Raw genomic sequence first — 12,659 nt, 5'->3', positions numbered from 1 at the left:
ATTTTAGTACTCCCTGGATGAATTGAGAATCCACTCTTATGAGCTTCCTTCAAGATACTTTGTCGCAAGTCTCCAACATTAGGCACAATAATCCGGTTCTTGAACCTCCATAAACCATCCTGACCTTCTGACATTCTCCACTGTTTTTCCTGTTCAACTGCTGGTAATACCTTACGTAACGCTTCACTATCTCGATGAGCCTTCAGAAGTTCTAATTTAAAATCACTTGAAATCTGCAACTGACTCAAACACAGGATTCCAGATTCTTCTCTAATTCCCAAATTCAAACCTTGAAATGCCTTTAGTAATACTTCCTCCCGTAACATCATCCAAGCTGCATATAAAGACTTTCGACTCAAGGCGTCCGCCATAACGTTCGCTTTTTCTGGATGATAATTCAATTCAAAATCATAATCTTTCAGAAGCTCCATCCATCTCCTCTGACGCATATTCAACTCCTTCTGCTCAAAAAGATACTTCAAACTCTTATGGTCTGAGAAAATATGAAACTTAACACCATAGAGATAGTGCCTCCAAATCTTTAACGCAAACATAATAGCAGCAAGTTCTAAATTATGTGTCGGGTAGTTCATCTCATACGGCCTTAACTGCCGTGAAGCGTATGCTACAACATTTTGGTACTGCATCAGAACGCACCCCAAGCCCTTTAGTGATGCATCACAGTACACTTCAAACGGTTCACTTAATTCGGGCAATACCAATACGGGTGCAGTAGTCAATCTGTGCTTCAATTCTTGAAAACTCTCCTCACACTCTGGAGTCCAGATAAAAGGCGTATCCTTCCTAGTCAATTTAGTTAAAGGTAAGGCGAGCTGTGAAAATCTCTTAATGAATCTGCGATAATACCCTGCCAAACCTAAGAAACTTCTGATCTCTGTCACTGAAGTTGGTCGCTCCCAATTCATCACTGCTTCCACCTTAGTAGGATCCACAGCTATTCCCTGCTTACTCACCACGTGGCCGAGAAACTTCACCTTACTCTTCCAGAACTCGCATTTAGATAACTTAGCGTACAACTTCCTGTCTCTCAGAATTTGCAGCACAGTTCGCAAGTGATCAGCATGCTCCTCTTCAGTCTTAGAATAAACAAGAATTTTATCAATGAAGACAATAACAAACTTGTCCAGATACGGTCAAAAAATTCTATTCATATAATCCATAAATACTGCCGGGGCATTAGTTAACCCAAAAGACATCACTGTATACTCATAATGACCATAACGCATCCTGAAAGCAGTCTTCGGAATATCCTCATCTCTAACCCTTATCTGATGATATCCGGATCGCAGATCAATCTTAGAAACCACACCGGCACCCTGTAACTGATCCATTAGATCATCGATTCTAGGCAATGGATATTTGTTCTTCACAATGATCTTATTCAACTACCGATAGTCGACACACAATCGCATACTCCCATCCTTCTTCTTTACTAGTAACACTGGTGCTCCCCACGGAGAAACACTTAGTCGGATGAAATGTTTACATAACAGATCTTCCAGCTGAGCCTTCAGTTCAGCCATTTCTAAAGGTGACATCCTATAAGGAGTAATTGAAATTGGACCAGATTCAGGTACCAACTCGATTCCAAATTCAACCTCTCGGTTAGATGAAAATTCATTAATATCATCCGGAAACACATCTGGAAATTCACATACAACCGGAATCTGCTCTAAACTCTGATCATCACCTGGTACTCCCACAGTTAATAACATAACACCCTGAAATCCAGTTCCAGAACAGTTTACTATCATAGAATTCAAATAATAATTATTCACCACAAGTAGCACTTCTGACCATCCCGGCATAAACTATACTGACTTCTCAGAACAATCAAGCAAAACTGGTTCTTAAATAACCAATCTCCAAACTATCACAGCGTCACCTGCCTGCAGGATACATCGTGTCCTCTGTCACCCATACTGAACTTCACCTTGCAACCGATAAGTTCCAAATTCAACCCATTACTCTTCAGGAACCCGCTGTGCCTGTAATGCCCTTTCCAGAGCCTGAATCCAATTATCTGCATCAGTGGGATTGAGGTTCCCCTGAAGGTTGGAGGGTAAACTTTCAGAAATGTAGCAAGTGTCATAGGACCGTCCTCATCATTATTGTTCCCGTGATTACCCTGGTTTATCTTATTACCCAGTGCCTTGGCTGTCACCTGCATAGCTGCAGCCATATTTCCCAGGGCAGCCATAAAGTCTACTGGATCATTCCCTAACGGGCTAGGAGTAACGATGCCTATCCTACCTCTACCTCGCCCGCGACCGCGTCTACGAGTCGACATCTGGTCCTTATACACACCAAACAAGTGATATTAAGTTGATCAGTCTCAATATCGCAGGTCTAATGCTTTAAGTTCCAAATGCATGCTCACAGACGTTTATTCCATACATATCAGTCAGATATCCTAATAGCACATAAACACATATACAGAGAATGCACAGAAGAACAATCAGTCCGTCTTTCAGGCTCTATAAGAACGAACTGCTCTGATACCATAATGTAACACCCTACCACACAAAGCTTTACGCTTAAGTCGTAAACGGAGGTGGTGTGGTATTACAACCTCTAAAATAAAATGAGTACGTATAATAGTAGAAGAATATTAATATGCTAGGAGCCTTGAAAAATAGGGAAAATAAAAATCGCGAAATAAAAGCGCAACGCTCAAGGAACGAGTTAACTTGCGTGCTAAGAAAAACCATAACTACTAAACATCAGATAACAGAAGTAGGAATAGAGTGCCAAGGATACAAAATAACAAGCTCCTAACTCAGCCTGCGAAGTCAAGTCTGGTCGGAGAATATTTACACATATATACATACATATCCAAAACCCAAAAGTAAATATACACAATCCTATCTCTCCATAAACCTCTAAGAGGATAAAAAAAGAACAAGTTATGCAGAGAGAAAGCCAAGCACATATATACATATATATACACCATAGCATAACAAAGTAACCCAATAATCACTCCGCTTCAAGAGACCAGACGCCTAACGAGATGCCTCTCGACCTACATCTGAAAAACAACAACATAGTATGGAATGAGAACCGGAGGTTCTCGGTATGGTAAAGGTGCCACACACATAATATATAAGGTCCTGGGAATGCCAGAGGCAATCCTAGAACACCGACACTCAGATTATAGAGCTTAAAGTATTAAACAGAAGCCATAAAGGGTGGTTTTCTAAGAATATTTAAACCTAACTTAACCTTAAATCTAAGTCCCATACTGCCATTCCTCCATACCTCCAACTCCATCATGCATTTTCACAGACAAATAGACAGATAAAGGCAAGCACAAGAAGGTTACAAATACTGCAAGTAACAAATACACATTTAACATGGCGAGTACATGCAGGCACACCCAATTAAAGCACAAGCAAGTAATTCAAGTAATATGCATATGATGCATGCCTGTCCTATGGCTGATGAGGCTCATCTGTCGGTTATCCAGCCAACCCGACAAGTCTGAATTGTCCTTAGACTGTCCCCCGACGTGCATCCCCAAGAGTCTATGCATAGCTTTTTCTCAAATAATCAATATTGCTCAATAGGGGTAACATTCCCGGGAATTTATATAGTGCCCAGTCACACTTACGTCGTAGAGTCAACAGAGTATCGAGTTTTCAACCTGGTACACGTGGTGGCAAGTCACGGCACTTAATCCAGGGAACCTCGTATCTCAGATCATTAAATTATTCAAGCCATACAAATAATTCAATTATAATTCATCAACATCCACATCATTCTCAATCGCATCTCGTTCATCATCATACATCAATCATATTCAATCCTTATCCTTCATTATCACACCTCCCATTTCGTCCATCAGTAGTTCGAATTCAAAACATAATTCATTCTTTTCTAAATGAATCAAACTTAAAGCATGCTCATTTTCTTAATAACTCTAAATCAAACCATATAACCTTTGAATCTAGATCTTTTTAAATAATCATATAAACAAAATCTCTAATTTTTATAAAATTTCGGCAGCATCTCCTCTAAAACTCGAACTTTACCACCCTTTTCGGGTCCAAACCTGCATTCTCTTCAATTCAACATACCCTTTCTCATCATCATAACAATTACCACAATAAATCTACCTCAGATCAACAATTATACTCATATAATATTCAAATCCAACAACCAAAATTCAACTAAGAATCATAGTTCACTAATCCTAAGCTTCTAACACAAAATACCTCAAATCAATAATTCACCAAATTATTAGTTAATCAACAAGTACCTAACCAACTATGTTCATCAACAATAACATTCAACCATGATTCTCTCCAAATTAACATAACAACATTCACCATCCAAAATTAATAACTAATTATCCAATAAACTTCAACCAAATATATTCATCGACAAATTACTAAACATTAAATATACACCTGCATTCCAACTTATCCTATAGTCGTCTAGCCTAAGTTTTCACAGAACATTATATATTAAATGCAAGAAACCTAAACCATACCTTGGCCGATTTCCACGTAACGACCAAAGCAAATTATTTAAAACCAAGGCAGCCCCTTCAAAATTCAACTAATCAGCTTCCTCCAAGTTCCAATATTCACAATTTCAAGCTCCAATTATTTATTCACAACCTAATACACATTTATAACATACATATATTCAATTTAATACTCAAAGCTCAAATTTAATGAAATTAAAATAGAATCATCGTATCCTCACCTTACCCAAACTTCACATAAGCAAGAGTGAATGTTTTCCTCAAGCTAATTGGATCCTAAAACATCAAAAATCAAAGAAATTCAACTTCCCTTCCTATATTTCGAAAATTGGGGGAAAAGAGTGGCTGGGAACATTTAAGGGCTTACCTATGAAATTGTTCCGGTAGAAATGTAGAGCTTGACGCGGTGGACGCGTGGCTGCAAACGGTGCGGCGATCGGAGCTCGGACGGAGAAGCTACGGCGTACGGAAGTTTACCGTAAAGGTTCGGCGCTACTTCTCTTCCCTTGGTGTTTCACGCTGCTATCGGGTGATATGTGGGAGAGAAGAGCTGTTGGGCTCATTTAATGTGATGGCCCGATTGGACCGATGGTCCGGTTTGGGCCCGGTTCAACCGATTCGGCCCGTTCGGTCCAATCTTGGACCGTTTTCTTCGAAATTAGTGTCAAAATTCTCGTTTCGATGAGCTCTACTCTAATTTAATATAATATTCACATTTCTAATCCTCCTTATTAAAAACTAATTTATTAGCTAATTATCTACTAATTTAACCGGGGTTTACAAAATACAGATTCAAAATCACTCAATGTGATAGCTCTCTCTCTTCCTCGCTTCTCTCTCTATCTTCCTCTCTTTTCTTGTTCATCATTTCTTCATCATCTTCATCTCAATTTGTGATACCTCACATGGTATCAGAGCTAAAGATCCATAAACAACAACCACAGCACCACGCCAATCACTATAGCTCCAACGAGCCCACTCAGTTAGAATGCCTTCGCTGCGTTCTCGGTCATAAAACTCAACGATAGCAATTTCAAAGCGTGGAAGAAGCAAGTGTTAGCATGCATCAAAGTTAACAAACTACAGAATCACCTAGATCCGAGAAAGATCCCAGTCAAGTTCACCTTAGAAGCAAATCGAAGTCGTGGAATAGACTTCAGAATATGCAGAATGGGAGATCCAAGACCAATAGCTTGTAGCGTGGCTCATAGCATCCATAGAGTCAAACTTCGTCAATCAAGCGGTGCAGTATGAATATGCTGTTACCATGGTATAAAGAGTTTAGGAAAGAAACGAAGAATTATTTAAAAAATATTATTTTTATTATTCATATTTTTCATTTGTAATTACAAGGTTCTTACCAATATATAGATCAACAGTACGCTAAGGATACACTCATTATATAATAATATCTTAATAAATTACATTAATTTTTTTTCCTAATCCTCTTTGATATTTTTCTGATTTTGTTCCCTAATTATGATATTCTAATATGCATATTAGATCTCGAATGTTCTTAAAGAGTACTTTGAAGCTCGAGTCAAATTGAAAATCAAACAACTAAAAATGCAGCTGAAATCGTTCAAGAAGCAAAGTTCAACAGTCACCGAGTATATGGCTGACATGCGAAATTGTGAACTATACTTTTTCACAACTCTCATAATCCCTGGTAATGGCTCCAAAAACTTGGTGCGCCTAATACCATGGCATTACACAACTTCGCACGACTAACCAGCAAGTGCACTGGGTCGTCCAAGTAATAAACCTTACGTGAGTAAGGGTCGATCCCACGGAGATTGTTAGTATTGAAGCAAGCTATGGTCATCTTGTAAATCTTAGTCAGGCAAGCTCAAATGTATATGATGATGAACGAAAATAACATAAAGATAAGGATAGTGATACTTATGTATATCATTGGTGTAAGAGCTTCAGACAAGTGTATGAAGATGCCTTCCCTTCCGTCTCTCTGCTTTCCTACTGTCTTCATCCAACCCTTCTTACTCCTTTCCATGGCAAGCTCGTATAGGGTCTCACTGTTGTCAGCAGCTACCTCCCATCCTCGCAGTGAAAGCTAATGCTCAATACTCTGTCACAGTACGGCCAATCACCGGTTCGGTTCCCTCCCCTACCGGAATAGAATAACTCTTTTGCGTCTGTCACTAACGCCCAGTAGGTTACAGGTTTGAAGCACGTCACAGTCATTCAGTCATTGAATCCTACTCAGAATACCACAGACAAGGTTAGACCTTCCGGATTCTCTTGAATGCTGCCATCAGTTCTTGCCTATACCACGAAGACTCTGATCTCACGGAATGGCTGGCTCGTTTGTCAGGCGAGCACTCGGTTGTCAGGCGATCAACCATGCATCATGCAATCAGAAATCCAAGAGATATTCACTAAGCCTCAGATGCTTGTAGAACAAGAATGGTTGTCAGTCACCTTGTTCATGGGTGAGAATGGTGATGGGCGTCAATCATCACCTTCATCATGTTGAAGAACAAGTGATATCTTGGTAAAAGAACAAGCGGAATTTGAATGAAAGAACAATAGTAATTGCATTAATACTCGAGGTACAGCAGAGCTCCACACCTTAATCTATGGTGTGTAGAAACTCCACCGTTGAAAATACATAAGAACAAGGTCTAGGCATGGCCGAATGGCCAGCCTCCCAAAGAGGGTTCAATCATAAAAACATGATCAAAAGAGGGTTTTTATACAATAGTAAAAGGTCCTACTTATAAGAAACTAGTAGCCTAGGGTGTACAGAAATGAGTAAATGACATAAAAATCCTTTTCCGGGCCCACTTGGTGTGTGCTTGGGCTGAGCAATGAAGCAATTTCGTGTAGAGACTCTTCTTGGAGTTAAACGCCAGCTTTGGTGCCAGTTTGGGCGTTTAACTCCCATTTGGGTGCCAGTTCCAGCGTTTAACGCTGGGATTTCTTGAGGTGACTTTGAACGCCGGTTTGGGCCATCAAATCTTGGGCAAAGTATGGACTATTATATATTTCTGGAAAGCCCAGGATGTCTACTTTCCAACGCCGTTGAGAGCGCGCCAATTGGGCTTCTGTAGCTCCAGAAAATCCACTTCGAGTGCAGGGAGGTCAGAATCCAACAGCATCTGCAGTCCTTTTGAGTCTCTGGATCAGATTTTTGCTCAGGTCCCTCAATTTCAGCCAGAAAATACCTGAAATCACAGAAAAACACACTCATAGTAAAGTCCAGAAAAGTGAATTTTAATTAAAAACTAATAAAAATATACTAAAAACTAACTATATCATATCAAAAACATACTAAAAATAATGCCAAAAAGTATACAAATTATCCGCTCATCACAACACCAAACTTAAATTGTTGCTTGTCCCCAAGCAACTGAAAATCAAATAAGATAAAAAGAAGAGAATATGCAATGAACTCCAAAAACATCTATGAAGATCAGTATTAATTAGATGAGCGGGGCTTTTATCTTTTTGTCTCTGAATAGTTTTGGCATCTCACTCTATCCCTTGTAATTCAGAATGATTGGCTTCTTTAGGAACTCAGAATCCAGATAGTGTTAATGATTCTCCTAGTGAGGTATGATGATTCTTGAACATAGCTATTTATTGAGTCTTGGCTGTGGCCCAAAGCACTCTGTCTTCCAGTATTAGCACCGGATACATACATGCCACAGACACATAATTGGGTGAACCTTTTCAGATTGTGACTCAGCTTTGCTAAAGTCCCCAATTAGAGGTGTCCAGGGTTCTTAAGCACACTCTTATTTGTCTTGGATCACAACTTTATTCTTTCTTTTGATTCTTTCTTTTCTCTTTTTTTTTCGGTTTTTTTTTTTTTTGAAATGCTTTTTCTTGCTTCAAGAATCATTTTATTGATTTTTCAGATCCTCAGTAACATGTCTCCTTTTTCATCATTCTTTCAAGAGCCAACATTCATGAACCACAAATTCAAAAGACATATGCACTGTTCAAGCATACATTCAGAGAACAAAAGTGTTGCCACCACATCAAAATAATTAAACTATTATAAAATTCAGAATTCATGCAATTCTTTCCTTTTCAATTAAGCACATTTTTATTGAAGAAAGGTGATGGATTCATAGGACATTCATAACTTTAAGGCATAGACACTAAGACACTAATGATCACAAGACACAAACATGGATAACCATAAGCATAAAAATCGAAAAACAAAAGAATAAAGAGCAAGGAAATCAAGGAACGGGTCCACCTTAGTGATGGCGGCTCTTTCTTGCTCTTGAAGATCCTCTGGAGTGCTTGAGCTCCTCAATGTCTCTTCCTTGTCTTTGTTGCTCTTCCCTCATGATTCTTTGGTCTTCTCTAATTTCATGAAGGATGATGGAGTGTTCTTGATGCTCCACCCTCAGTTGTCCCATGTTGGAACTCAATTCTCCTAGGGAGGTGTTTAATTGCTCCCAATAATTTTGTGGAGGAAAGTGCATCCCTTGAGGAATCTCAGGGATCTCATGGTGAGAGGGGTCTCTTGTGTACTCCATCCTTTTTTTGGTGATGGGCTTGTCCTCATCAATGGGGATATCTCCCTCTATGTCAACTCCAACTGAATAACAGAGGTGACAGATGAGATGAGGAAAGGCTAACCTTGCCAAAGTGGAGGTCTTGTCCGCCACCTTGTAGAGTTCTTGGGCTATAACCTCATGAACTTCTATTTCTTCTCCAATCATGATGCTATGGATCATGATGGCCCGGTCTATGGTAACTTCGGACCGGTTGCTAGTGGGAATGATTGAGCGTTGTATGAACTCTAACCATCCTCTAGCCACGGGCTTGAGGTCATGCCTTCTCAATTGAACCGGCTTTCCTCTTGAATCTTGCTTCCATTGTGCGCCCTCTTCACATATGGTTGTGAGGACTTGGTCCAACCTTTGATCAAAGTTGACCCTTCTAGTGTAAGGATGCTCATCTCCTTGCATCATAGGCAAGTTGAACGCCACCCTCACACTCTCCGGACTAAAATCCAAGTATTTCCCCTGAACCATAGTGAGATAATTCTTTGGATTCGGGTTCACACTTTGGTCATGGTTCTTTGTGATCCATGCATTGGCATAGAACTCTTGAACCATCAAGATTCCGACTTGTTGAATGGGGTTGGTAAGTACTTCCCAACCTCTTCTTCGGATCTCATGGCGGATCTCCGGATATTCACCCTTTTTGAGTGAAAAGGGGACTTCGGGGATCACCTTCTTCAAGGCCACAACTTCATAGAAGTGGTCTTGATGCACCCTTGAGAGGAATCTATCCATCTCCCATGACTCGGAGGTGGAAGCTTTTGCCTTCCCTTTCCTCTTTCTAGAGGTTTCTCCGGCCTTGGATGCCATAATGGTTATGAAAAAGCAATGCTTTTACCACACCAAACTTAAAATGTTTGCTCGTCCTCGAGCAAAAGAAGAAAGAAGGGAGTAGAAGAAGAAGAAATGAGGAAGAGGGAGATGGTGGTGTATTCGGCCAAGAAGGGGGAAGAAAGGGTGTTTAGGTTGTGTGAAAATGAAGAGTTGAAGAAGGGTATTTATAGGAGAGAAGGGGGTAAAGGTTCGGCCATTATGGGTGGGTTTGGGAGGGAAAGTGGTTTGAATTTGAAGGGTGAGGTTGGTGGGGTTTTATGAAGGATTGATGTGAGTGGTGAAGAGAAAGATGGGATTTGATAGGTGAGGGGTTTTTGGGGAAGAGGTGTTGAGGTGATTGGTGAATGGGGGAAGAAGAGAGAGAGTGATGGTAGGGTCCTGTGGGGTCCACAGATCCTGTAGTGTCAAGGAAAAGTCATCCCTGCACCAAATGTTGCTCAAAATCACGTTTTGAGCCATTTCTGGCGTTAAACGCCGGGCTGGTGCCCATTCCTGGCGTTTAACGCCAGGTTCTTACCCTTTACTGGCGTTTAACGCCAGTCTGGTGCCCCTTTCTGGCGTTAAACGCCCAGAATGGTGCCAGACTGGGCGTTAAACGCCCAACAGCTAGCATTACTGGCGTTTGAACGCCAGTTTCTTCTCCTCCAGGGTGTGCTGTTTTTCTTCCTGTTTTTCATTCTGTTTTTGCTTTTTTCATTGTTTTTGTGACTTCTTATGATCATCAACCTACAAAAGAGATAAAATAACAAAAGAAAATAATTAATTATAAAACATTGGGTTGCCTCCCAACAAGCGCTTCTTTAATGTCATTAGCTTGACATAGGGCTCTCATGGAGCCTCAGAAATGCTCAGAACCGTGTTGAAACCTCCCAACACCAAACTTAGAGTTTGAATGTGGGGTTTCAACACCAAACTTAGAGTTTGGTTGTAGCCTCCCAACACCAAACTTAGAGTTTGACTGTGGGGGCTCTGTTTGGCTCTGTTTTGAGAGGAGCTCTTCATGCTTCCTCTCCATGATGACAGAGGGATATCCTTGGGCCTTAAACACCAAGGATTTTTCATTCACTTGAATGATTAACTCTCCTCTGTCAACATCAATCACAGCCTTTGCTGTGGCTAGGAAGGGTCTGCCAAGGATGATGGATTCATCCATGCACTTCCTAGTCTCTAGGACTATGAAATCAGTAGGAATGTACTGGTCTTCAACTTTAACCAGAACATTCTCTACAAGTCCATGGGCTTGTTTTCTTGAGTTGTCTGCCATCTCTAATGAGATTCTTGCAGCTTGCACCTCAAAAATCCCTAATTTCTCCATTACAGAGAGGGGCATGAGGTTTACACTTGACCCTAAGTCACACAAGGCCTTCTTGAAGGTCATGGTGCCTATGGTACAAGGTATAGAAAACTTCCCAGGATCCTGCCTCTTTTGAGGCAGTTTCTGCCTAGACAAGTCATCCAGTTCTTTGGTGAGCAAGGGTGGTTCATCCTCCCAAGTCTCATTTCCAAATAACTTGTCATTTAGCTTCATGATTGCTCCAAGGTATTTAGCAACTTGCTCTTCAGTGACATACTCATCCTCTTCAGAGGAAGAATACTCATCAGAGCTCATGAATGGCAGAAGTAAGTCCAAGGGAATCTCTATGGTCTCAATTTGAGCCTCAGATTCCCATTGTTCCTCATTGGGGAACTCATTGGAGGTTAGTGCACGCCCACTGAGGTCTTCCTCAGTGGCGTCCTCCTCCTCTCTTTCCTCCCAGAATTCGGCCATGTTAATGGCTTTGCACTCTCCTTTTGGATTTTCTTCTGTATTACTTGGGAGAGTGCTAGGAGGGAGTTCAGTAACTTTCTTGCTCAGCTGACCCACTTGTCCTTCCAAATTTCTGATGGAGGACCTTGTTTCATTCATGAAACTTTGAGTGGTCTTTATTAGATCAGAGACCATTGTTGCTAAGTCAGAAGTATTCTGCTTAGAACTCTCTGTCTGTTGCTGAGAAGATGATGGAAAAGGCTTGTTGTTACCAGGCCTGTTTCTTCCACCATTATTGTTATTGAAACCTTGTTGAGGTCTCTCTTGATTCTTCCATGAGAAATTTGGGTGATTTCTCCATGAAGAATTATAGGTGTTTCCATAGGGTTCTCCTAGGTAATTCACCTCTTCCATTGAAGGGTTCTCAGGATCATAGGCTTCTTCCTCAGATAAAGCTTCCTTAGTACTGTTTGGTGCATTTTGCATTCCAGACAGACTTTGAGAGATCAAATTGACTTGTTGAGTCAATATCTTGTTCTGAGCCAATATGGCATTCAGAGTGTCAATCTCAAGAACTCCTTTCTTCTGACTAGTCCCATTGTTCACAGGATTCCTTTCAGAAGTGTACATGAATTGGTTATTTGCAACCATTTCAATTAGCTCTTGAGCTTCTGCAGGCGTCTTCTTCAGATGAAGGGATCCTCCAGCAGAGCTATCCAAGGACATCTTAGATAGTTCAGAGAGACCATCATAGAAAATACCTATGATGCTCCATTCAGAAAGCATGTCTGAAGGACATCTTCTGATTAATTGTTTGTATCTTTCCCAAGCTTCATAGAGGGATTCTCCATCCTTCTGTCTGAAGGTTTGGACTTCCACTCTAAGCTTACTCCATCTTTGTGGTGGAAAGAACTTTGCCAAGAAGGCATTGACTAGCTTTTCCCAAGAGTCCAGGCTTTCTTTAGGTTGAGAATCCAACCATATTCTAGCTCTGTCTCTTACAGCAAAAGGGAATAGCATCAGT

At 40.7% G+C, this 12,659-nt stretch overlaps 1 non-coding gene across 1 annotated transcript; it reads left to right on the top strand.

Moving 5' to 3' along the window:
• The first annotated feature begins 12,415 nt into the window (after nucleotides 1-12,415).
• On the top strand, nucleotides 12,416-12,523 carry LOC130947080 (small nucleolar RNA R71). Its single transcript, XR_009072492.1, has one exon. It is a non-coding gene; the product is annotated as a small nucleolar RNA R71 (small nucleolar RNA).
• Nucleotides 12,524-12,659: the final 136 nt, after the last annotated feature.

The sequence above is a fragment of the Arachis stenosperma genome, chromosome 8 (assembly GCF_014773155.1).
Source record: "Arachis stenosperma cultivar V10309 chromosome 8, arast.V10309.gnm1.PFL2, whole genome shotgun sequence".
Taxonomy (NCBI): Eukaryota; Viridiplantae; Streptophyta; class Magnoliopsida; order Fabales; family Fabaceae; genus Arachis; species Arachis stenosperma.
Note: the sequence above shows the minus strand (reverse complement) of the source record. Positions and strands in the feature narration are given on the sequence as shown.